The sequence below is a fragment of the Panthera onca genome, chromosome X, assembly GCF_046562875.1.
Source record: "Panthera onca isolate mPanOnc1 chromosome X, mPanOnc1 haplotype 2, whole genome shotgun sequence".
Lineage (NCBI taxonomy): Eukaryota > Metazoa > Chordata > Mammalia > Carnivora > Felidae > Panthera > Panthera onca.
The window spans coordinates 31,788,403-31,814,660 of NC_138357.1; the positions used below are offsets into that span (position 1 = coordinate 31,788,403).

At 46.7% G+C, this 26,258-nt stretch overlaps 1 long non-coding RNA gene across 2 annotated transcripts in view; it reads right to left on the bottom strand.

Annotated features, from left to right (window-relative positions):
• Nucleotides 1-26,258, bottom strand: part of LOC145713483 (uncharacterized) — a 78,883-nt gene that overhangs the window by 16,815 nt on the left and 35,810 nt on the right. For both annotated transcript variants that reach the window (XR_014136618.1, XR_014136619.1), the window contains one exon: nucleotides 23,553-23,644. This is a non-coding gene — a long non-coding RNA (uncharacterized LOC145713483). The remainder of the gene's footprint in view (nucleotides 1-23,552; nucleotides 23,645-26,258) is intronic.

Below are 26,258 nucleotides of genomic sequence, written 5' to 3' on the forward strand. Positions count from 1 at the left end.
ATTTTTGAGAGAGACAGAGACAGAGTGTGAGCAGGGGAGGGGCAGAGACGGGGGAGACACAGAATCGGAAGCAGGCTCCAGGCTCCGGGCAGTCAGCACAGAGCCCGACGTGGGGCTCGAACCCGCGGACCGCGAGATCACGACCTGGGCCGAAGTCGGACGCTCGACAGACTGAGCCACCCAGCCCCCACCCCCCGGTCAAATACATTCTTAGAAAGGTACCCGGCAACCCCTTGGGAAGCTGATGGTGAGTGTTGGCGAAAGGGGCCAGAGAGAATGGAACCCAGAGCCGTCCGTACTGGTGTGTAAGTGCAGCAACAGCAAGATCTTACAGGACTTCACGATTCTGCTTCCCAGCGAGAGAGATGCTTTGGAAGAGCAGGGAGGACGTCTTGAAGGGCGATTTGAAGGGCCCTTTCTCTTTCTCTCGGTCCAGCGTCTCTGGTAGCCGAGATGAGTGGTGACTGAGCGCGGGCTGCAGTGGCTTTGATGAGCAAGAACAGGCACCAGAAGGGCTCTGATCCGGTTACTAGGCTGCAGCAGGCATGCCAACCTCTCTTATAGAGAAGCCTGAAAACCTGAATTCCCTCTCTCCTCACTGATCCCACCAGACCGCAGATCTCTGCCATGCTCGCTTTCCTTCCACCTGCTTTCTCTCTCCTGACACTTCCCTCCAGAAGTGTTTACTGCGGTTAAAGGGGCGCTATGTACCTCCCCACCCCAATTCAAAGTTATCAGCTCTCCGTTCCCTCTTCCGAGGTAGGCTTGAAAGGGATGACAAACAGCTCTCATATACTGGAATCAAAATGTATAAGCTTATACAAAACAGTACCTAAGATAGCTTTATTTTTGTTAGCCTGTGTGTCAGTAGAAGTAAAAAAAAAAAGATTACAGGTGGTATCTTCTGGTAGTTTACGGGGCCATCAAGTCACCCAGGGATCACGGGGGTTACGGCAAAGAGATGAAACCACTTATATCGGAGATCAGCTGCCAACCTCCAAACTATTGCCCTCAGGAGCCTTTCCACTAACCCTAGAATTCTCACCAAAGGCATCACTCTTAAGGGGCCCTCCGAAGAGATACTAATAGGTTTCCGGGTTCTTGGAGCAAGGCAGTGGCATAGTTCACATTTGGCTTTGGCACACTCCCTGCTCAACAGCTGGGGGGAGTGGTTTGGGCTCTCTGAACTTCTGTTTCTTCATTTGTTAAAAACACAATCTCTTCCAGGGGCGCCTGGGTGGCTCCGTCGGTTAAGGGTCCGACTCTTGATTTTGGCTCCGGTCACGATCTCGTGGTTCGTGAGTTCGGGCCCCACATCGGGCTCTGCGCTGACGGCGCGGAGCCTGCTTGGGATTCTCTCTCTCTCCCTCTCTGCCCCTCTCCTGCTCCCTCTCAAAATAAATAAACTAAAAAAAAAAAAAATCTCTTGTCTTCTCTGTACCCGACACCCGTTTCTTAACATCCCTGAGCAGCTGGTATTTATGACCCAGTAAGAAGGAGGCAGACAAGATGGTCTCTCTCCCATGGTGTCTACATTTCATTAATAGTCTCTCAGTAACTGACATTCGATGGACACCTGTAAGCTTTCACCTAATCCTCCCACTAGTGGTAGATTGACCATACGTCTATCCTTATCTTACCTGACAAGCAAATGGTGTGAGAGAGATTTACATGTCCCCTCCATTATGGGACAAATCAGCAGTCAAACCGGATCAGAAATCCCATCTCCTCACTCCCGGCCCGATACGCTTCCTGGAGGTGAACATTCCCAACCTCTGTGTTTCTGGACCCTCCATGTTTCTAACCACGTGGACAGAAAAAGGGAGGGGGGTTCCAGGCTCTGCCCTGAGCGTAATACCACAGGCCTCACTCCTAGTTTCTTAGACGCACGGTCTGCTCTGACTCATGTCCAACCAACCCTCTTCCACGACTCTGGAAGCCTTTACCATCTGAAGTCTACCAATTCTGGCCGGACACCTTCTCCAGGCAGCCCGTCTTGGCCAAACCCATACCCCAGTCATTATTCCCTTGCATTAAATTCCTTTAGCACCTGAGAATCCAGAACCCTCAACTAGTTGGATGTGTGTGTGTGCGCGCACGTGTGTGTGTGTGTGTGCGCGTAGCGGTTCTATACACTTGATTTTAGGACAAAAAAGAGAAAAATGAAAACATACCAAACCATCAGAGGTTTAATCAAACTGCCAGATTTTAGGCTGTGACCAGGATTAATACAAATTCAGTTCCGTTTTCTTCAATTTGTCTCTCCATCTAAAATTCCGCGGGAATCACTGACGGTACCCAGCTCAGCCTAGAGGCTACACGAGATCCACATGGAAAAGACAATCAGAGGTTACTAGGCTGTCTTCTTTTAGGAAGCAAAGTGGGTTCCGATATTACAGAAAGATTGCCCAGCTGAACCCAAATGAGGTTTCTCCTTAGCCCCAAGTACACCAAAAAATTCTACTTGAGGAGCTTCCCAGCCCTAACCCTGGTGTTGCAGGCAGTTGTGAATTCCCTGAACGTGACATAGATGTCTATTTCAGCTTTTCAAGCAGTATCTTCTGCTGCTCCTGGGCACAAGAAGATGGGCATTTAATTGACCCCTGGGACGTTTTCGGCCACAACAACCCTAGCCAAAGGTGACTTGGCCAAGTCTGATGACTGTAAATTTTCATCCATTTGACAAGCGCAATGTATAGCAGAAAGGATCAAGGCCCTAGGAAATTTGCATGGGAATTTTCAGAACTGAAGAGGCCAGCCACCCATGAGAACGAATGGCCCTGGGGACTTCTGAAGCTCCTGTTCTAAGAAAATGAAATGAAATGGGGTTCTCTTTCATTCTGAAGGATGGTAAAATGGTTTAGGATGACGAGGCTCATTTGGAAGTGATGAGCTATCCCATTTGAGTCTTAGCTATATTAAAATAAACGGGAGCAAGGACCGACATGATATGCTTGTTACTTACATCGATTGAAGAGCTACAGGGCCATCTGCTCTTTGGAAGCAACACTCTTTTTTTTAAGTTTTTATTTATTTTAAGAGAGAGAGAGAGAGAGAGCGCACGCACATAGGCAGGGAAGGGGCGGAGACAGAGAGAGAGAGAGGGAATCCCAAGCAGGTTCCACACTGTCGGCACAGAGCCCCGCATGGGGCTTGAACCCACAAACCGTGAGATCGTGACCTGAGCCAAAACCAAGAGTCTGATGCTTGACCGACTGAGCCACCCAGGCACCCCTGGAGGTAACAGTCTTATGGGTGCCCTAACTACAGGGGACCATCTCCGAAGCGTTATCCGCTAAGTTATACTTTAGATATCGACGTCACTCTAGAGGACTTCCATAATTGTTCAGTCCAACAAATAGCTCTCAAGTGTCTATTTCCCAGGCACTATGCTAGTTGCTAGAGATGCGGAGGTAATAATAACTAGTTGTGAGAGTCAAATATTACCGAGAGTTTTTGCTGGTTTTGGTTTTACTGTGAGAGACCCTCTGCTAGGTGCTTTACATACGTCGTCTCATTTTATTCTTTCCATTACCCTACAGAGTATTCTTAGCCCCACTTTACCAATGTGGATAAGGGTAAATAATTTGTGTGAGGTCACACAGCTAGTACATAACAGAGGTGGGGCTGAGCCCCAGGTGTATCTACCTGCATGATCTAACCACCATACCACACTGCCTCAGAGACTATTAAGCTTTAAGGCCCTCGTGGTGGGGGTGCCTGGGTGGCTCAGCCTTGACTAAGTGTCCGACTCTTGATTTCAGCTCAGGTCATGATCTCATGGCCCATGGGATCGAGCCCTGCGTCCGGCTCTGTGCTGACAGTGCAGAGCCTGCTTGGGATTCTCTCTCTCTCTCTCTCTCTCTGCCCCTCTCCCTCGCTCGCACTCATGTGCAGGCTCTCTCTCTCTCAACAATAAATAAATAAACATTAAAAAAAAGACCCTCACAGTGAAGCGGGGGACACACACACAAAGAAACAGTTGCAAACTTTTATGTTAAACGCTGAGACAGAGGTGGGCTTAGGGGGATGTGGGAATATAAAAGGGCCCTGGAGAAGCAGCACAGCACACGGATTTCTAAGAGCACAGACTCTGCAGCCAGATAGCCTGGGTTTGAAGTCTGGCTTTGCCACTTCCCAGTTATGTTCTGTGAACTTTGACAAGTTAAGCCTCTATGTGCCTCAGTTTCCTCATCTGAAAGGAGGGATAATAACAGGATCTAACTCACAGAGCTGTAATGAGGATTAAAAGTGCCTAGAATAGTTCCCGGCACATAATAAGCACTATGCACGTGTTAACATAAATAAGCTTTACTCTGAATGGGATTACAAGAAAGGCTTCTTGAAAGGCCCGATGCCGGGCTTGAGTCACAGAGGATGAGTTAGAGGTAGCCAGGTGGAGGCAAGTGGGGGAGAGAGTGAGCCCAAACCGGCATCGAGGGTGGGGGCTAACTCCATTCAGCTGGTAATTCTAGACGGGAGTGTTAAGTCCAAAGAGGAAAGAGGTAGGGGAAAGATCTCGAAAGGCCTTCTATGTCACTTGAAGAAGTCTGGATTTTATTTCATGTGGACCAGGGAACCATGGAAGGGTTTTATGCAGTGGAACAATATAGACAGATGTACATGGGAGGGTAGATTTGTTGTATGGTCTAAAACTTACTTTAAAAATATTCAGCACAGGGTGCCTGGGTGGCTCAGTCAGTTAAGCGTCCGACTTCGGCTCAGGTCATGATCTCGTGGTTCATGAGTTCAAGCCCCACATCGGGCTGTGTGCTGACAGCCCAGAGCCTAAAGCCTGCTTCAGATTCTGTGTCTCCCTCACTCTGCCTCTCCCCCACTTGCGCTCTGTCTCTGTCTCTCAAAAATGAATAAAAACGTTTAAAAAATACTCAGCACAGGGGCACCGGGGTGGCTCAGTTGAGTGTCTGACTCTTGGTTTTGGCTCAGATCACGATCGCATGATTTGTGGGTTCAAGCCCCATGTTGGGTTCTGTGCTGACGGTGTGAGGCCTGCTTGGGATTCTCTGTCTCCCTCTCTCTCTCTCTCTGCCCCTTCTCTGCTCTCTCTCTCTCTCTAAAATAAAAACAAAATACTCAACATAGACATACATCTATGCATATACGTGTGTGTATACACGCACCCCAGGGACAGCTCGTATCTGAAGCACCCCAATGCGGAACACACGTCCGTGACCTGCCCTTTCATGAACGGGGCCTAAGAAACTGATGAGCCCAGAGCGGCATCTAGGCCCGGGAATCCACTGGGTCCTGCGTCCCGACGCCTAACGGATGGTTCCATCGCCTGATCGAACCACAAGTTTAGCTAAAATGCTACTACTGGAGAGGTTCCAAATGCGCTTCAGTGAGCCTTTCCTGCGTGGGGCTTAATGGATCTTATGAGGACAGGGTGGGGCACTATGTCTAACTACTAATAAATACATGCCCGGCAGAACTGGGTCGAGGTCCTGTTTTCACTAGAGTGTGCCGGCTGGTAGGGCGATGGGGGGTGGGGCGTGGGGTAAGGATGACAACCCACAGCCATCTCTAATCATTGGAAGCTACCGATATTCACTGAAAATCAGCGGCGATGTGAGAGGCTACATGGGCTTAAATCGATTTCCGGCAGGATTAAAGGAGGGCGAATACAGAGGCTGCTGCAAGGGTGGCTCGATCAATAAGCGATGAAATTTCTGAACTACAGCAGCGGCAGTGAGTAAGAAGAAAACAGAGTTGAGACACTGAAGAGGGAAAATCAGGACGTCTTGGTGATCCGTTGGATGGTAAGGTCCGGGAGCAGTTTGTGACAACTTCTAGGTTTCTTCTTTGAGTGACTGGGCAGCCTTTGGTGACGCTCGCTGGGGTAGGGGACAATACAATAGCCAGAGGAAGAGGAAGGTTGGAGGCGGGGCAGGGACAAGCATTTTGGGATACACTGAGCTTAACATCAACATGGAGATGTCCAGCCAGCATTTGGATAATAAAAGTCTGAAGCTCGGGGTGGGGGGCGGGGGGAAAGTCAGGGTTTGAAATATAGATGCAAAGCCATCAGCACATAGGGGCTAGAGAGCGGATGATCCCTCAGTTACCATAATACAAAGTCAGTAGATGATGTTTAAAAAGTATTTGCTGGGGCGCCTGGGTGGCCCAGTTGGTTAAGTGTCTGACTCTTAATCTTGGCTTACGTCATGATCTCACGGTTCATGGGATCAAGCCTTGCGTTGGGCTCTGTGCTGACAGTGCAGAGGCTAAAAAAGCAAATTTAGAATTACCATACGATCTAGCATTTCCATTTCTGGGTACACACTCCAAAGAAGGGAAAGCAGGGAATCAAACGGGTATTTGTACACTTACGTTCATAGCAGCATGTTCATAATAGCCAAAAGGTGGAGACAACTCAAATGTCCATCAACGAATGAACAGAAGAACAGAATCTGGTGTGTGTGTGTGTGTGTGTGTGTGCATGGGCGACCGTGTGTGTATAAAATAGAATATCATTCGGCCTTAAAAAGGAATGAAAGTCTGATATCTGTTACAACATGGATGATCCCTGAAGACGTTATGCTAAGTGAAATAAGCCAGACAGGAAAGAACAAATATCGTAGGATTGCATTTAGAGGACTTTCCTGGAAGAGTCAAATTCACAGTGACAGAAACTAGCCTAGTGGTTAGCAGGGACTTGCAGGGAAGGGGATCGGAAGGCACTGGTTCATAGATAGGTACAGAATTTCAGTTTGAGATGATGAGAAAGTTCTGGAGGTGGAAGGTACGGATGGTGGCACAACGGTGTGAATGTCCTTTTTTTTTAATGTTTCTTTTGAGACAGAGAGACAGAGAGACGGAGAGAAGAGAGCAGGGAAGGGACATACAGAAAGGGTGAGAGAGAATCCCAAGCAGGCCCCGTGCTGTCAGCGCACAGCCTGACTCAGGGCTCGATCTCACAAACCATATGAAATCATGACCTGAGCCAAGATCAAGAGTCAGGGGCTTAACGTACTGAGCCACCCAGGAGCCACAACAGTGTGAATGTCCTTAATGCCACTAAACTGTACACTTAAAAATGGGTAAAATGGTAAATTTTGTACTGTGTATATTTTACCAATTTAATTAAAAAAAAAAAAAAGAAATAGCATGTTTCTTTTAAACGTGCTATTTAAGATAATCATATTCTTTTAAATGACTGAGGGAAACACTGTAAGGAATACTTCAAGGAGTCACTGCTTCTGGGAAGTAGGAAAGGGGTAGGCACAGGGACTTTTGCTTATCATTAGAAACCTTTGGTACTCTTTTATTTATTTATTTTTAGCTCTATGCATGAATTACATTATAGAAATAAAAACGCTTTTTTAATGTCTTGTATTTATTTTTGAGAGCGAGAACACAAGCAGGGGAGAGGAGGAGAGAGAGGGGGGCACAGAGCCCAATGCGGGGCTTGAACTCATGAACTGTGAGACCATGACCTGAGCCGAAGTCGGATGCTCAACTGACTGAGCCACCCCGGCGCCCCCAGAAATAAAAGCGTTTTAAACTGCAAAAAGAAGTGAATGAGATCACTCAGGGAGAGTTTGAGAAGTTAGAGGGAGAAGACGTACCTCGGGATAAAGGTTGCAAGAAACGATATCATCCACTAAAATGAGGTACTAGAAAGGGCTGTTACCAGGCTCCAGGAGAATCACACAGGCACCTACTGCAGTAAAGCACCACGAGCAGCTCCCAGGATCTAGAAAGTTGTCTCCGTGCCCTCTCCTGGGCTCTCCCTCCACCACTCCCCTCTCCCCGCTGATGCCTCCCACAAAGTTTCCCCTCTCTCCCTCCTATGCTACTCCGTGTCTCTCTCAGGATCTCTTCCTCAGTTCTCTGGGAGTATCGGCTTGATTTCCCCACCCCCTTCTCTGCCCAGCAGTGTCTTCAGGTCACGTGCCCTCTCTCACATGGCCCGAATCATAGCTTCAGCCTCTGGGTCTACACAACTTCTCAGTGTTTTTTCCTCCCAGTCACCTTCCTCCGTCTCACTCCATTCCTAGGAGGGACAGAACAGACCCCTGCAGGTCAGGGATCCTCCCTCTGCTTACGTATCTATCCCTAGTCCCACCCGCTATCTGTGTCTGGGGCTCTACCATCCCTTCCTGAGACACGATAGGTTGGGAAGTATTGCAATAAAGGAGATTTAACCCCAAATATAACTACTATCAAATAAAATCCTTCAGGAATACAGGAGTGGGACAACCGGAGAAGAAAAGCCACGAAGAGAGTTTGAAGCAGGTGAGTGGCTGGATGATGCCGCATGCTGCAGAGCAAGATTACTTAAAATACAGACTAACAGGGGAGCCTGAGTGGCTCAGTCGGTTGAGCGTCCGACTTCGGCTCAGGTCATGATCTCGCGGCCAGTGAGTTCGAGCCCCGCGTCGGGCTCTGTGCTGACAGCTCAGAGCCTGGAGCCTGCTTCGGATTCTGTGTCTCCCTCTCTCTCTGACCCTCCCCTGTTCATACTGTCTCTCTCTCTGTCTCAAAAATAAATAAACGTTAAAAAAATTTTAAAATACAGACTAACAGGCGTCCATTGAGTTTGACATTGGGGTGAATGAAAACGAAGGAAGTAGAACATCGAGTATAGACTCTTCTTTCAGGGAGTGTGGCTGACCAGGGGGACAACGGGGGAAAAAGATTTTTGTTTTTCATTAAAACAAAACAGACGTTTTGTGATGGTTACAAATGTAGCCGAGTATAAGGGAAGACGAAAGAATTGTTGGGCAGGTGAAAAGGTTGGCATTGAACTGGAGAAAGGATACATGACCCTCAAAGATAGGCAGAAAACCCTAAGAACTGCAGTTAATAGCTTTTCAATCCAGAGTTAGTCTTATTTTGCCATAGAGACCAATCCTGACTGTAGACCTTCTCTTTCTTACTACAAGAAAAGAGGGCCAAGGGGCACCTGGGTGGCTCAGTCCATTGAGCGTTCGACTCTCGATTTTGGCTCAGGTCACTATCGCACATTTCACACGATGGAGCCCGGTGTCAGGCTCTGCACGGACAACGTGGAGCCGGCTTGGGATTCTCTCTCTCCTGCTCGCTCTCTCTGCCCCTGCCCCGCTCGCATGCACTCACACACTCTCTCCCAAAATAAATACATAAAACTAAAAAACAAAACAAAAAGAGGACCAAGGACAGAACATAGGGCAATGCCAACGCTTAACAGTGCAAGTGAGTGGCTGCTTCCAGATCTGATCATTCAGGGTGAATGTTTAATTTGGGTCTAGGTTTCCTCACCATTGCATGGCTCTGGATCCATTTCCCTTAACACCCAATTGGCTACACGCCCCAGAAATGCCAACTAGTAACCTTTACAAATCATAACTAGAAAAGAAAATATGGGGGCGCCTGGGTGGCTCAGTGGGTTAAGCGACTGACTCTTGATTTCGGCCCAGGTCATGATCTCACGGTCGCGAGATCGAGCCCCGCGTCAGGCCCTGCACTAAGCGTGGAGCCTGCTTGGAATTCTCTCTCTCCTCTCTCTCTCTCTCTCTCTCTCTCTCTCTCTCTCGTCTCTCTCTGCACGCTCTCACTCTCTCTCAAAAATAAAGAAACTTTTAGGAAAGAAAAGAAAATATGTAACAGTAAAGTCATACATCCTGGAAAAAGGATGGGCAGAGGAATCATGAGGCCAGCTACCTTCCCCCCCCCGCCCCCGGGCCTCTGTTTCCCCATATGTAAAAGTGAATGGGGCTGGCCCCTTCTATGGCTGCTTCAGTTGGAACGCTCTGTTACTCTTTGACTTCTGGTTTATATAGGCTTTTCTTGTGGTGGTATTAATACTCTTCCACGTTAATACAAACGGGTGGAAGCTGACCACATCGTTTTCAAGCTCCTGGTAAGAGGCAAAACTCCAAAGGACCGAGACAATCCCAAAATAAGGTCAACAAAAGCAAGTAGGGGGCAAAGGGAAAATGTGAGGGACCTCTGTCGATGTCGGTGCTGGGCTGTACAACAGTGAGACCGGGTTTCCTTGAGATCAAGTCAATGGCTCAAAAGTGGAACACGCGAAGCGTCTTTTGTACTGCTCAAGTCAAGATGCACGCCCCAACCCTGCCAACTTTGGAGGAGATGGTGAGTATTTTCCTCTCCTCATAGCATCCCTCACAGTTGTCATAAGCATCGAGAATATTCTAATACATATAAAAGAAAGGGGGGGGTCACCGATGTTCTCAAGTGATGAGCTGTTCTTTTTTTTAATGTGTATTTATTTTGAGAGAGAGAAAGAGAGTGAGTGGGAGAAGGGCAGAGAGAGAGGGAGACAGAGAATCCCAAGCAGGCTCTGTGCTGCCAGCGCAGAGCCTGACGTGGGGCTCGATCTCACGAACCGTGAGGTCATGACCCGAGCTGACATCAAGGGTCGGACGCTTAACCAGCTGAGCCACCCAGGCGTCCCCAGTAACCTCCTATTCCTACCAAACCTTCAAAGCTTTCCTGAAGGGGCAATGAGACTAAGGACGCTGTGTCCTGCCCGCCTTCTTCCATCCTGCCAGCTAGGAACGATTCACCAGTGTTAACGCCTGGGTCCCTCACGGTTCTCCTGAAGCTCAAAAATACTTTGGTAAGAGTGGGACTGTGAATAGACCGTGCTGTCCTCTCCACAAAAAGCTGGTACAACTGATCTATGAGTGAGCCACATCCTTTCAGCTGTTTCGCAGGCCTGAAGATGGGATTATTCTGTACCGTCTAGACCCTCTCACGCTCTTGTGCCCAGGTGACCAGGGAGAGAGGTGAAAGCAGTGGTCAAGGAATTCACTTGTCCAGGGCGCCCGGTCGGCTCAGTCAGTTAAGTGTCCAACTTCGGCTCAGGTCATGATCTCAGGGTTCGTGGGTTCAGGCCCCACATCGGGCTCTCTGCTATTAGCACGGTCCCTCCTTGGGATTCTCTCTCTCTTTCCCCCTGCACCCCCACTCATGTGCTCTGTCTCTCTAAAATACAAATGAGGGGCGCCCGGGTGGCTCCATCAGTTAAGCGTCCGACTTCGGCTCAGGTCATGATCTCACGGTTCGTGAGTTCGAGCCCCGCGTCGGACTCTGTGCTGACAGCTCGGAGCCTGGATCCTGCTTCTGTTCTGTGTCTCCTTCTCTCTCTGTCCCTCCCCAACTTGTGCTCTGTCTCCCTATGTGTCTCAGAAAATAAATAAATGTAAAAAAAATTAAAAAATAAATAAAATACAAATGAACGTTTAAAAACGTAAGCACTGAACACCATAGGCAAAGGCTTCCGCTTGGAGCACGGGTCAAGTTCTCGGTTTCTGCTTCACTCTGTGAAGCTGAGTCAGTCCCCTGAGCAGGGTCCGGGGGACCACACGTTGCCTTTCTGTTTCTCGTGGCGGGGCAGGTAGAGGCAGGCCCCGAGTTTGGACGACGGGGACCGCTCGGCTGCCAGCTTTTCCGGCAGATGGTATCACCACCATGAGATAATTAGCGTGCCATCCCACAGGGGGAGCTGGGTAAAAAGCACGAGCAAGTGAAAATGGAAAATTAGATGTACGAAAACGTAGGGGAGGTTGCTGCCCAAGTTGGAAGCGTTCGTGCCTCGACACGAAAGGCTCCCGGCTCCCTGGCTCTGAAGGTGCCTTTGTTTCCCTTTTGCCATCCGCATTTGGGTCTCGGGTGCCTTAGTGGCTTCCTGCGTGCATTTCGCTTCTGCTCCTTCTCAGAAAGCACCTCTTTTGCGACTATTACTTTGCAAAGGTTTGGGGTATCTTTTCTTTTTAATGTTTATTTATTTTTGAGGGGGGGGGGGCGGTGGGCAGAGAGAAAGAGAGAGAGAATCCCGAGCAGGCTCAGCGCTGTCAGCGCAGAGCCCGATGTGGGGGCTCGATCCCATGAACCATGAGATCGTGACCTGAGTCGAAATCAAGAGTCAGATGCTTAGCTGACTGAGCCACCCGGGCACCCCAAAGGTTTGGGATATCTTACCGCTCCGTTCTCCCGCACCCTGGGCCACACGTGAGCACACCTGCTTCGAGTAGGGGTGCCGCAGCCAGAACCCCCCACCCCCCGCCCCCCGGGAACAGCATCCATGCTTCTGCTGTCGACCTGTTGCCTCGCTTACTTAACCAAGGGCCGCTGTCATTATACGGCTTGAATCTGTAAGGAACCAAGGTGATAAGTGGTGCTTTTGTTGTCTTAAACATTCTTTGGATGCATTTAAGAGCCGCCTATATCCGCATAAAATAAGCAGCCTTCGGTTTTACGAGCCATTAAATTGAAGACGGGTTAATTCAAGCACAATCTACCAATTGACTAATTGCTGGGCATTGGCTAATGGACAGAAATTAGCTGCATCACTGGACACACGCGCTCTTGTTCCATTACTTGTACGTGTCTGTGTCGCGGGAAGGTTGTGGAAGAACGCTGGTGCAAAAGACCAAGGCTCTGGTTAACCCCGGGCAGAGGGGGAGCTCACTTTCCGGGCGCGGGCTGCAAGGGCTGTCCTGTTCCCCTCAGCTCTGGATAAATCTGGTCACCTGACACCGAACCTCTCCTCACACAGAAACCGGTTCCATTTACCCTCCACCTGAAGTCTGCCATAGCTGGCCAATGAGCTCCCTTCACGTATAGGACTTGAAGAGCGGCCTGCCTTTGGGGCGCCTGGGTGGCTCAGTCGGTTAAGCGTCCGACTTCAGCTCAGGTCATGATCTCGCGGTCCGCGAGTTCGAGCCCCGTGTCGGGCTCTGGGCTGATGGCTCAGAGCCTGGAGCCTGCTTCCGATTCTGTGTCTCCCTCTCTCTCTGCCCCTCCCCCGTTCATGCTCTGTCTCTCTCTGTCTCAAAAATAAATAAACTTAAAAAAAAAATTAAAAAAAAAAAAAAGAGCAGCCTGCCTTTGGGGAGAAGGATAAACTAAAGAATAAAGTTCTCCTGAGATCCGAAGGTCCCCCTCTCTCCTTAGCTTTGGCTCAATATACTGGATTCAAACACTTTTTTTTTTTTAAATTGGGGTTCAGAGCTTTCATTTAGTGTTTACTTGGCAGATAGATAAGACAGAAACGAACAAGGCGTCTAGCTTTCCAACTCAACAGTGGGGGCCCACGGAGGCAGGACCCAGGTACATTAGTGAAACAGGCAACATGTGTTCTCAGCATGCCCCCCTTGGAACATTTCCCCTGTTCTAGCCCAGCTCCCTGGGTCCCAGTACCTCCTGCTGCCACTTGGCCAGACAGGGTCATTCCCTGTCCCACCTCTAAGCTGGGGTTCCCATTCCTTAGCACTGAGCACCACTCCAGACCTGTCCTACACCCCAAATCAAAAAGTTTTCTTCTAATCTCTCAGGCCCCAACTTCATAATGGGGGATCCCCGTAAGTGACATGTTTGCATTTTTTGTAGAGAGGTGTTATGGAATTCGATAGCCTAGATGAGTGATTCTAATGGTAGAAATTTCAGCCATGACTAAACCTTAGTAAAAGACATGTCGGGGTACTCAGGAGGGCCGTTGAAGGACTCCCAAGACAGGTGTACTCACTCCTTTGTGTGGGACCGGCTCAAGAACCACATAGGAGCCCCAAGGCAAGAACCATATGCATGTCTAGAAGTTCACTGGTCACTGCTGTCCTGACGTGTTCCCCAAGTGGTGAGAGAAGTGATTTAAGAATAGTTCAGGGGCACCTGGGTGGCTCAGTCGGTTGAGCGTCTGACTCTGGATTTCGGCTCATGTCATGATCCCAGGGTCGTGGTCAAGCCCTGTGTCGGGCTCTGTGCTGAGCATGGATCTTAAGATTCTCTCTCTCTCTCTCTCTCTCTCTCTCTCTCTCTCTCTCTCCCTCTCTCCACCCCCCCTTTCCTCTGCTTGCACACTCTCTCTCTCTAAAATAATAATTAAAAAAAAAAACTGAATAGTTCAGATTCTCAGAGATGCTGCTTTCTGGCTTTAGAACTCTTGTAAAGCTGGTTTAGAAATTACCACCTACTTCTTGCCTCTCTACATTTTTCATCAGAAGAAATAGATTAAAAACTGGATAAGAGAAACATGTTAATCACTGTCAGTCACCAAAGGTGATTTAGTGGCACAGAAATTATATTGTTACTATACTATTACAGAGCCTGCTTAGAGAACGAATCTGAATAAAATCAGGGAGCAATTCTTAAACTTAAAAACGTGCTTGGGGCACCTGGGTGGCTCAGTCGGTTAAGCGTCTCACTTCGGCTCCGGTCATGGTCTCGAGGTTCGTGAGTTCGAGCCCCGCGTCGGGGCTCTGACAGCTCAGAGCCTGGAGCCCGCTATGGATTCTGTGTCTCCCTCTCTCTCTCTGCCCCTCCCCCACTCGCACTCTGTCTCTCAAAAATAAACGTTAACAATTTTTTTAAAAATTAAAAATGTGCTTAAATGAACTACTGATAGATGCAACAGCATGCTGAATCTCAAGGACATTTGCTGAGTGAAAGAAGCCAGTTTCAAAGTTACCTACTGTGTGTTTCCATGCATATGACATTCTCAGAAGAAAAAGGAAAAAATGTAGCAATGGAGAAAGACATCAGTGGTTGCCAGGGTTTGGGGGGGGGGTGTATGACAACAAAAGGGTAGCTGTAGGGAGTTTTGGGGGATGAAACAACTGCTCTGTATCCCGATTTCAGTGTTGATTACATAAATCTATATATATGTTAAAATTCATAGAACCGTATAGACCAATAAGTCGACCTTCCTACATATTAACTTAAAAACTAAATTAAGGGACAATTACTTTTCCCATTGAAAAATCAGATTTACCCCCTAAAAAAAATCGTGATAAGTTCAAGATGCTCCAGGTCTGGGGGCAGCTGGGGGGGGGGGGGGGCTCAGTCGGTTGAGTGTCTGACTCTTGATTTTGGCTCAGGTCATGATCCCAGGGTCATGGGACCGAGCCCCGCATCAGCCTCCGTGCTGAGCTAGGAGACTGCTTAAGATTCTCTCTCCCTCTCTGTCCCCCTTTACCCTCTCCCCCATTCGTGTCTTCTCTCAAAATAATTTTTTTTAAAAATATGCTCCAGATCTGAAGAACAGGCATAAAAAAGGGCTTTTGGGAAAAGATTATGGTAACCCTCTGAGCTCCTCCTAAGGAAGGTGTTGAATCCGAGGGGAAGGTAAAGCATGTGTTTGGAGGTGATGGCTAGCAGTGAAACGGGGTTTATAGCCAACCATCCACAGCCTCTCACTCCACCTCGAAGTTTCTCTTGTGGTCAGAGCCAGCTGACGGACTGGCTAGGGTTGGGGATGGCCTTTCACCACGTAGAGTTAACAGGCCCACTGAGGCCTCACATGTTGGCCCCACAAACAGATCAGGCCAGTGATTCGGCTTTTGGAAAGACTGGAGCGGGCACAGGTTGAGATACCGTATTTTGATTTCCTAGTGCTGCCCCCTGACATGAAGATGTAGATGACAAATGCTTGCTTTCTTGTGAAAGTGATTTTCCATTAAACGCGGTTACTGTGTGTGGTACCTGGGTGGCTTGGCCGGTTGAGCATCCGACTCGTGATTTCGGCTCAGGTCACGATCCCAGGGTTGTGGGATCGAGCCCCGTGTCTGAGTGTGGAGCCTGCTTAAGATTCTCTTTCCTCTGCTCGTGTTCCCTGTCTAATACTTAAAATAAAAAAATAAAATCAATTTGGTTACTGAGAATTTCCAGAAGGTGAACAGTATCTCTGTGGATTGTTAAGGCCCTCTAACGTGCTGCATACCCAGGTCTGGGGAGTCATTTTTTTAAAATACTTATCCAGTCTGGTAGCCAGATGGCCAATTAGTTTAATGCCTGCACAATGAGCCAGATTCCTTAATCCAGCTTCTGGCAACATATTCAAGGCCCTAATTTTCTGTCTTTATCTTTGTTTTAATTAAACTTTTTATTTTGAGATGATTGTAAATTCACATGCAATTGTAAGAAATAATACAGTGAGATCGTGTGTACCCTTTACTGAGTTTCCTTTAGTGGTAACGTCTTATAAAACTGGAGTAGAGGGGCGCCTGGGTGGCTCAGTCGGTTGAGCATCCGACTTCGGCTCAGGTCATGATCTCATAGTCCGTGAGTTCGAGCCCCGCGTCGGGCTCTGTGCTGACAGCTCGGAGCCTGGAGCCTGCTTCGGATTCTGTGACTCCCTCTCTCTCTGCCCCTCCCCTGCTCCTGCTCTGTCTCTCTCTCTGTCTCAAAAATAAATAAAACATTAAAAAAAAAATTAAAAAAAAAACTGGAGTAGAATATCACAGCCAAGATATAGACATCGCTATAATCCACTGATCTTGTGCAAATTTCCCTGGTTTTACTTGTAATAATTTGTAGGTGTCTCTGTATTTAGTTTCATGCAATTTTATCACAAGTGCATGTTCATGTACCCACCAACACAGTACCGAATTGTGCTATCACCACAAGGATCCTTCCCGTTACCATTTTCAGCCACACCCACCTCCTCTCTGCCCTATTCCCTAACCCCTGGCACTCACTCTCCACGTCCCCATGTCTTTTTGTCATTTCAAGAGTATTATATAAATAATCACATAGTATGTAACCTTCGAAGACTGGCTTTTTCTCACTCAGTGAAATTCCCAGGAGATCCATTCGAGTCATTGTGTGAACCATACCCCCATTTCTTTTATTGCTGAGGAGAATTCCATGACATAGATATACGTTTTACTTAACTATTAATCTGTCGAACAACACATGGATGAGATATCCGGTTTCTTGACATCCTCGTCAGCATTTGGTGTTGTCGTTATTTTTTATTTTAGCCATTCTGATGGGTGTGTGGTAATATCTCATGGTGGTTTTGATTTGCATTCTCCTGCTGGCTGGTGATGCTGAACATCTTTTCATGGATCGTTTGCCATCTGCACATCCTCTTCAGTGAAACGTCCGTTCATCTCTTTTGCCCATTTTCTAATTGTATGGAGTGTTGAGAACCCTTTATATATTCTAGATACAAATCCTCGGTCAGATATGCAGTTTGCAAATATTTTTTTTTAGTCTGTAGCTTGATCTTTTAGAGAGCAACTTTTTTCATTTTGATGAACTTCAATTAGTAGATGTTTCCTTTTATGTGTCATGTTTATGGTGTTAAGCCTAAGAACTCCTTGCTGAACACTAGATCATGATTTTTCTCCTGTGTTTTTTTCCTACAAGTTTTATAGTTTGACCCTTTAAGTCTGTGATCCATTCTGAGTTCCTTTTTTGTATAAAGTGTGATGATTAGGTCAAAGTTCATTTTTATTTCTTTTTTTCCCTTTTCACTTTTTTTTTCTTTTTTCTTTTCTTTTCTTTCTTTCTTTCTTTCTTTTTTTCTTTCTTTCTTTCTTTGCCTATGGAAGTCAACTGCTCTCACATTATTTGTTGAAAAGGCTACCCTTTCTTCACTCGATTGCTTTTATACCTTTATCGAAATTCAGTTGAACAAATTGGGTTTATTTCTGGGTGCTCTATTCTGTTCCATTGATCTATATGTCTACCCTCCACTATTGTCTTGATTACTATAGCTATATAGTAAGCCTTTACATTGGAAAGAGCGATTCCACCCCTCCCCCCAGGTTATTCTTTACAAACATCATTTTAGCTACTCTAAGTCCTTTGTCTTTCAATATACATTTTATAATAATCTTATCTATGCCTATAAAAATCCTTGCTGGGATTTTGATAGGGATTTCATTAACCTATATATAAATTTGGGGAAAACTGATATCTTTACTATGTTGAGTCTTCTAATCCATGGATACAGTAAGTCTCTCAAATTATTGTCTTCTTTGGGTTCTTTCCTCAGCGTTTTATAACTTTCAGCATATAGATGAAACATGTTAAGTTTGATACCTAAGAATTTCATTTTCTTTGAAGCAATTATAAATAGTATTGTGTTTTTTATCTAGATTTCCACATTGTTAGTATATAGAAGCATGATTGATTTTTGTGTATTGATCTTGTGTCCTATGACCTTGCTGAATTCAATTATTAGTTCTAGAAGGGTTTTTTTTTTTTAGAACCCCTGTGATTTTTTTTTTTTATGTAGACAACCAAGTCCTATGCAAATAGAGACAGTTTCACTTGATTCTTTCCAATCTGGATGTCTTTTATTTCCTTTTCTTGCCGTGTTGTGCTGGCTAGAACTTCCAGTATAATGTCGAATAGAAATGATAAGAGCAGACACGCTTGCCTTATTTCAGCCTTAAGAGGCAAAGTATTCTGCTTTTGCCATCAAGTATAATGTTAGTGGTAAGTTTTTTATAGATGGTTTTTATGAGGTTAAGGAAGCTCCCCTCTCTTCCTAGCGTACTGAGTTTTTGTCATGGTTGTTGAATTTTGTCAAGTGTTCTATTCTGTGTCAAGTGATATGGTCATATGATTTTTTCTTTAGTTTAGTGATATGATGGTCTACACTGAATGATTTAAAAATAGTGAGCCAGCCTTACATACTTGGAATAAATCCCATTTGATCATGGTATATAATTCTTTTATACATTGTTGGATGCATTTTGCTCATAAGCCTTTGTTGAGGAATCTTGTGTCCAAATTTATGAGGGATACTGGCCTGCAGTTTGCTTTTTCTTTTTCTTTCTTTCTTTCTTTCTTTCTTTCTTTCTTTCTTTCTTTCTTTTCTTGTTCTGTCATTGTCTGGTTTTGATATCCATCTGGGACTCAGATGATATAAGTGTTGGATCTTTTGATAGTTCATTAAAAAAATTTTTGTTTTAACATTTATTTAGTTTTGAAAGACAGAGAGAGACAGAGTGAGAGGGGGGGAAGGGCAGAGAAAGGGAAACACGGAATCCGAAGCAGGCTCCAGGCTCTGAGCTGTCAGCACAGAGCTTGATGTGGGGCTCAAACTCACAAACCGTGAGAGCATTACCTAAGCCGAAGCCGGATGCTTAACCAACTGATCCACCCAGGCGCCCCAAATCTTTTATTTCTCACAGGTCTCTGAGGCTCTATTTTTTTTACCAGTCTATTTTCTCTCTGTTGTTCACACTGAGTGAATGCTATTGATATGTCCTCAAGTTCACTGATTCTATCCTCTGTTGTCTCACTATACTATGGACCCACTAAGTTGTTTTCTTTTTTTAATTTCTGTTACTGTAAGTTTTCGGTTTTATAATTTCCACTTAGCGCTTTTTTTCTATAATTTATATTTCTTTGTTGTGATTTTCCATTTTTTCCTTTGTTTCAAGAGACTTTGCAATTGTTTACTGGAGCATTTTTGTGATGGCTGCTTTACAATTCTTGTCAGATAATTCTAATATTTGATTCATCTCCCTATTGATGTCAGCTGATTGTCTTTTCTTATTCAAGTCCTGATTTTCTAGTTCTTGGCATGAGAGGAGATTTTTCATTGCATTTTGGCTATTATGTCAGGAGACTATTTAAATCTTTTTGCGGGGACGGGGCCGGGGAGCACCTAGGTCAGGCCCAGTCAGTAAAGTGTCTGACTTCAGCCCAGGTCATGATCTCACAGTTCATGGGATTGAACCCCACATCGGGCTCTGTGCTGACAGCTCCGAGCCCGGAGCCTGCTTCAGATTCTGTGTCTCCCTCTCTCTCTGCCCCTCCCTTGCTCGTGCTGTGTCTCTCTGTCTCTCAAAAATAAATATACGTTTAAAAAAATTAAACTTTTTTTAAATGTTTATTTATTTTTGAGAGAGGGAGGGAGACAGAGAATCCTAAGCAGCCTCTACGCCATCAGCCTAGAGCCCAACGTGGGGCTCGAACTCACGAACCGTGAGATCATGACCTGAGATGAAATCAGGAGTCGGCCGCTGAACCGACTGAGCCACCCAGGTGCCCCAGGAGACTATTTAAATCTTTTGTTTTAGTAAGCGGTCACTCCCTTTAGGTTTAGCGTGCAGGTCCTGGCCTACTTTTGTAGGCTGTGATTTCAACGACCATTTACTTTACAGAGCCTCTGCGATGCTATTTTGGTCCGCTTCTTAATGTGGCGCTGACGGGGCCCCTGCTGGTCTGCACCGGTGCCGCCTAAGGGAGCAGAAGGTGTTCCACCAGGCTGGGTGGCCTGAGGCCCGCAGGTGGAGGGAGTGAGTCTCCAGTCTGCGGGAACAGCTAAGCTTCCCTGGTTTTGCTTGCTCTGGTGGAACCCGCAGCCCTTGCCGGTGCCATAAGCCATCCTGGTACCTCTCCTTCCTGGGCCAGAGGACTCGTGGTGGTCGGACTTGCCCTTGATGACGATGCCCTGGCTGCACAGTGTCTCGTGGCAAGGGAGGGGAGCCCCGCGTGGCGGGAGAGGAGAGCGTGTCCCCCCCTGGCTGTTTCGTGTCAGCGGGGCTCCCCGCTGGATTCCCTTTGCCGGGGTTGCCGGGGGCCCACGGGGCCCATGCGGATTGGCGCGTCCAATCCGGAGGAAGAAGCTGCCTACTGGGAAATGCGGGGGCCCGGCTCCCCTCCTTCTGCTGGGTGGAGAGTCAAAAGGCGCCCTGCTGCTACGATGTCTCCCGGTCCTGGGGTCCCTGACCATTCTGCCTTCCTCTTTACACCTTTGGGAATTCTTTGGTTGCCTCTCCAATCATTTCTAGCACCTGCAGCTCTACTTGGCAGGGAGGAGGGAGGAGAAATGAGACTATGCCGTCTTGTCCAGCCTGAAAATAGAAGACCGTTTTTGCTCTGGTTTCTGCTGCTGCTTCTCCCAGGAATGACTCAGGCTTTCAGCTGCCACCCTTTCCTGGGCGAAGAGAAGCTCTGGGGGCTTTGCCTTGGTTGATATATCACGCTTCCAGGTGTTCTGGGGGTCTGTGTGTGGGAAAGAGAGAGAAGAAAGGCTGGCAGAGAGCAGCCCTGAAACAGAGTGGGGCAAACGCTGTGGCGGGGCACGGAGTTAGCTGGGGGGGTCGGTCTTGCCTGAAAGATACTCCTGTGCCACTATATTCATACGACCCTACTGTGAGACGTCAGAACAACCACACTTTGGTATTTCCTGGCAGGACGGAGGCAGAAAATAAGATTTTTTTAATTAATTTATTTATTTGCTTATTTATTTATTTATTTAAAATCTTAATGACTTTGAGGTAGGCAAAGTCTTTTCATGTTATTTATTTATTTTATTATTTATTTTTTGGAGACAGAGAGAGAGAGCACTGGGAGAGGGGTAGAGGGAGAGAGAGACACACAGAGAGAGAGAGAATCTTAATCAAAATTTGGTATTTCCTGACAGGACAGAGGCAGAAAATAATATCTATCTATCTATCTATCTATCTACCCATTTATTTATTTATTTATTTATTTATTTTCTTCATGACCTTGGGTTAGGCTAAGTCTTTTTATTTTATTATTATTATTATTATTATTATTATTTTAGAGAGAGAGCACGCAAGCAAGCAGGGAAGAGGGGCAGAGGGAGAGACAGAGAATCTTAAGCAGGCTCCATTCTCGGTGCAGAGCTCAATCCTGATTCAGGGCTCAAGCCCTGATGCAGGGCTCAATCCCACTATTGATCCTGGGATCATGACCGGAGCCGAAACGTAGCGTCGAACGCTCAACCGACTGAGCCACCCAGGCGTCCCAGAAAAGAAGATTCTCAAACACGCTCCTCCCTTTGTGTAAAACCTTGGGACATCCGCGTACATGATCCCCCCCACATACGCCGCAAAATGTCCATGCCCTGATCCTTGGGATGGTTGAATATGTCACCTTACATAGTAAAAGGCACTTTGCAGGGGCAGTGAAGTTAAGGATATTGAGATGGGGACAATGTCCTCAATTATCCTGGTGGGCCCGATCTAACGACAGACTTCATATAAGAGAGAAGCAGGAGAGTACGAGTCAGAGAAGGTGATGAGCCTGTGGAAGCAGACCGAGGTCAGAGAGGGTGAGAGAGAATCTAAAGATGCTCTGTGCTGGCTTTGAAGATGGACGGGGTGGGGCATGAGCCAAGGAATGCAGACGGCCTCCAGAAGCTGGAAAATGGCTGCTTTTAGACTTCGGAGCTCCAGAACCATTAAGGTAATAGATTCGTGTTGTTTTAAGCCATAAAGTTTGCGGTAATTTGTTATAGCAACAACAGAAAACTACTACACTGACAGGGGACAAGTGACATGATCAGGGATGGGAAGTTGGGGGCTATTGTAGGATAGGGAGGAGCGTGGCCTCCGCTCAAAACATGAGACTCTCCAGTCCGGGAAGGCGAAACCTGACAGGAGACTGGCTCAAAGACTAGGCCACTGCTGTCTGATAGAACCATCCGTGATGATGGAAATGTGCTATATCTGCGCTCTCCAGGATGGAAGCCCCTCGCCACAGGGGACTGCCGAGAACTTGAAATGTGGCCAGTGCTACTGAGGCCCTGAATTTGTAATTTGATTTACTCATTTAATTTATATTTAAGTTGTAAAAGCCACACGCAGCCAGTGGTGACGATATTAAACAGAGTGGGCCCCACCATGGAAAAGAGTGTGGATAAGGGGGAACACACACTTATTCCTTAACGTCCTCAGTGCCGGAAATCTAGCCTGCCCCAAATAGCTTAGATCAAATTAAAGAGCCACCGATTCTTCTCTGGAGATCAGATTTCTCATAACCTCTGCCATAATGTAACCACAAACCTACAAGAGGAAGAAAAAGCATCGAAACGGCATATAAAATTGCTATCGTGAAACCCATAAACTTCACAGGAGATGCAGGGAGTCCAGTCCTCGGTCAAGAAACCGTATATTAGAAGAACCTACAGTAAGCTCTGACATCGCAGTCTCCGACACCAAAAAGTAAAGATGGAAGTTGAGGCAGATAGGATTTCAAAAGCACAGAGACCTGGGACCCATTTAATAGAGAAAGACATATTCTTACACGCCTCAGAGGTCCAGGGCAAAAGCAGATGGTCACAATGCACGCTCTGAGTCACAAGACAAAGTTATATTCTGTTCTGAATCAGCTGTTTGAGAATGCAAAGCAGTGAATGATGTAATCTTAGGGAGGAAGGAAGGAAGGAAGGAAGGAAGGAAGGAAGGAAAGGAAGGAAGGAAGGAAGGAAGGGAAGAAGGAAGAAGGAAGGGAGGAAGGAAGGAAGGAAGGAAGGAGAAGGAAGGAGAAGGAAGGAAGAAAGGACGGAAGGAAGAAAGAAAGAAAAGAAAGAAAGAAAGAAAGAAAGAAAGAAAGAAAGAAAGAAAGAAAAGGGAGGGAAGGAAGGAAGGAGGGAACAAAGGAAAGAAAGAAAGAAAGAAAGAAAGAAAGAAAGAAAGAAAGAAAAGGGAGGGAAGGAAGGAAGGAGGGAACAAAGGAAAGAAAGAAAGAGAAAGAAAGAAAGAAAGAAAGAGAAAGAAAAAGAAAGAAAGAAAGAAAGAAAGAAAGAAAGAAAGAAAGAGAGGGAAGGGAAGAAGGGAGGGAGGGAAGGAGGAAGGAAGGAAGGAAGGAAGGAAAGAAGGAAGGAAGGAAGGAAGGAAGGAAGGAAGGAAGGAAATCAACAGAGAAAATGGGTAAATGCAAAACAAGACAAAAAACTAGCTCTCCACTCTCATGCAAAACCTACACTCCAGCTTCTTGTCACTGTCACTTACCAGGACTGATCTGTGCCAGGGCTGATCACTCACTTCAAGTACTCACTTACCATTACCATCAACACCGTTCCTCACCTTATCCTTCTAAGTCACCTGCCACACAACTTCCAAATCGGGATCGGTGCGATCATCCACCACCACCGTTTCTCTTTCCAGGCTGTCGGGCCCTGCGGGGAGGAAATAACACAGTGGTATAGGCAGGATCATCTTGAAAAGAAGGATCTCTGTGAAATATCACATAGCTTTTAAGTGTACAAGAAATCTGTATGGAAATACGGAAATAAGCCATATTGGCATATTGGCATATTTCCGTATTTGGAATACGGAAATATGGAAAACTATTCAAGGCCCATTAAATAAAAAAGCAAGTGACAATGGGGCGCTTGGGTGGTTCTGTCGGTTGAGCGTCTGACTTTGGCTCAGGTCGCTGCTGTCAGTCTGGAGCCTGCTTCGGATCCTCTGTCCCCCTTTCTCTCTGCCTGTCCCTCGCTCACGCTCTCTCTCTCAAATAAGTAAACCTTTAAAAAAAAAAAAAAAGTAAGTGATAGCAAACCGCCCAGTGGGGATGGAAAATGGCACAGTGACTTTGGAAAACCGCCTGGCAGCTGCTCAGAGTGTCAAACATAGACGATTCCGTTCCCAGGAATATACTCAAGAGACGTGAAAATACGTGTCCACATAAACACTTGGAATTGAACATTCATAACAACATCCTTCATAACGGCCAACAGGGGGAACAACCCATCATCCACCCACCGCTGAATGGCTAAACACAACGCGGTCTTATCCATACAGTGAAATATTACGTGGCAATAAAAAGAATGAAGTTGTGATTTACAGTACAACATAAATGAACCCTGAAAACACCATGCGAAGTGAAAGAGGCCGGTCGCAAAAGACGTGTTCTATGCTTCCATTTATATTAAAGCCCGGAACAGGCAAATCCGTAAAAACAGAAAGGAGATCGGTGCTTGCTTAGGGTTGGGGGCGAGGAGTCTGGTGACAGGCAGGGAGAGCGAAAAGATTCAGGGCTTCTTCTTGAGATGATGAAAACGTTCTAAAAATGGACTATGGTGGTGGTTGCACATATCTGGGAAGATACTAAAAAACCATACACTTTTCTATGCGCGAATTGTACGTTATGTGGATTATAGCTCAAGAAAGCTGTTGTTTTAAAAAAAAAAAAAGCAAGGGGTAGAATAATGCATGTACTCTGAGCTCATTTATATTAAAACCACAAAACTACATATGCATGTGATATAAACATTTGTGAATGTATGTAAATATACAGAAGAGGATTTGGAAGGCTACCCGCCCATCTGCTAGCACGGGTTACTTCTGCAGAGGGAAGCGGGACTGCCTTCTGTAACATCACACTTCCCTGTTTCTCCTCCCACCACTCCCGTTGTTTCTTCAACTTGCTTTTCTAAGCAGTCCTTCCTCTGCCCACCCCTTTGGAATCTCATTTCACTCTTCAGGCTCTCCCCGAAGCCACGCTAACGAAGACCGTATGTTCCCCGTGCCTTCGACAACCCCCATCCAGGCCCTGACCCGTTCGGTCCACAGGTACCCACTGAGCACCTGCCGGGGCCTGTGCTAGGACCTTTGGCTGCCTCCCCTCCTTCAGCTGCCATCCCTCACCCAGCAAATTCCACCGGTCTCCTCAATTAACGTATTCCTCTCTCTTTCCTTCTCTCCTTGTCCTCAGCCTCCTCCGGCCTCCCGTGTAACCCGAGCCACCACTGTCTCTCCTGGATCAGTGCAAGTCTCCTCCCTGGCCTCCCTGCCCACACAGGCCATTCTCCACACGGCAGCCAGAGCCAACTTTTAAATATTTAAATCACGCCATATCTGGCTCCCTGCTTCAAAACTCTCCAAGAGCTTTCAGTTGTACTGAGTATAACATCTAAGCTCTTTACTTTGACCGAGTAAGATAGAGCCTTTGTCTGAATCTCTAATCTTATGTCATCATGCTATCCTTGTTCGCTATGCTCCTAGAACTTGTTTCCTCTTTTTTTTTTTTTTTTTAAGTTTATTTATTTTGAGAGAGAGCGAGGCGGGGAGGGGCAGAGAGTGTCCGTGCAGAGCCCCATGCGGGGCTCAAACTCATATGAACCACGAGATGAGCCGAAGTCGGATGTTTAACCGACTGAGCCACCCAGGTGCCCCGATTTTGTTCTCTCTTGAGAGTCTTTGCATTTGCAAAGGGCAAAACTGATCCACATCTCTGCTCCAATGTCAGCTCCTCCGAGAGGCCTTCCCTGATCATCTTGACTAAGTAGGGCCCCGACCCCGGTCAGTGTCTCATCACATCACCCTGTTTTATTATCTCCCTTACTATCAATCTGGAATTCTTTCATTTATTGGTTTGCTTGTTTATTGTGTGCCTTCCCCACCAGTCAAAGATAAACTCCATGAGAGAGGTGACTCTATCTGCCTGGTCCCTACTGAATCCCTAGCGTTCAACACAGGACCCGGCAGGTGCTCAGTGGGTATCTGTGGAACGAATGGGCCAGGGTCTGGATGGAGGTTACTGAAGCCACGGGGAACGTATGGTCTTAGTTAGCGTCACTTCAGGGAGAGCCTGGAGAGTGAAATGAGATTCTAAAGGGGTAGGCAGAGGAAGGACTGCCTACAAGAGCGAGCTGAAGAAACAACCAGAGCGTTTGACCCCCAGGTTGTTAGCTTAAGCAACTAGACAGACGGTGGGTACCATTCACTGAGAATGTAAGACTAGGGGAGGGGTGAGTGGGGGTGGGGACTGATTCAAGAACTGAGTTT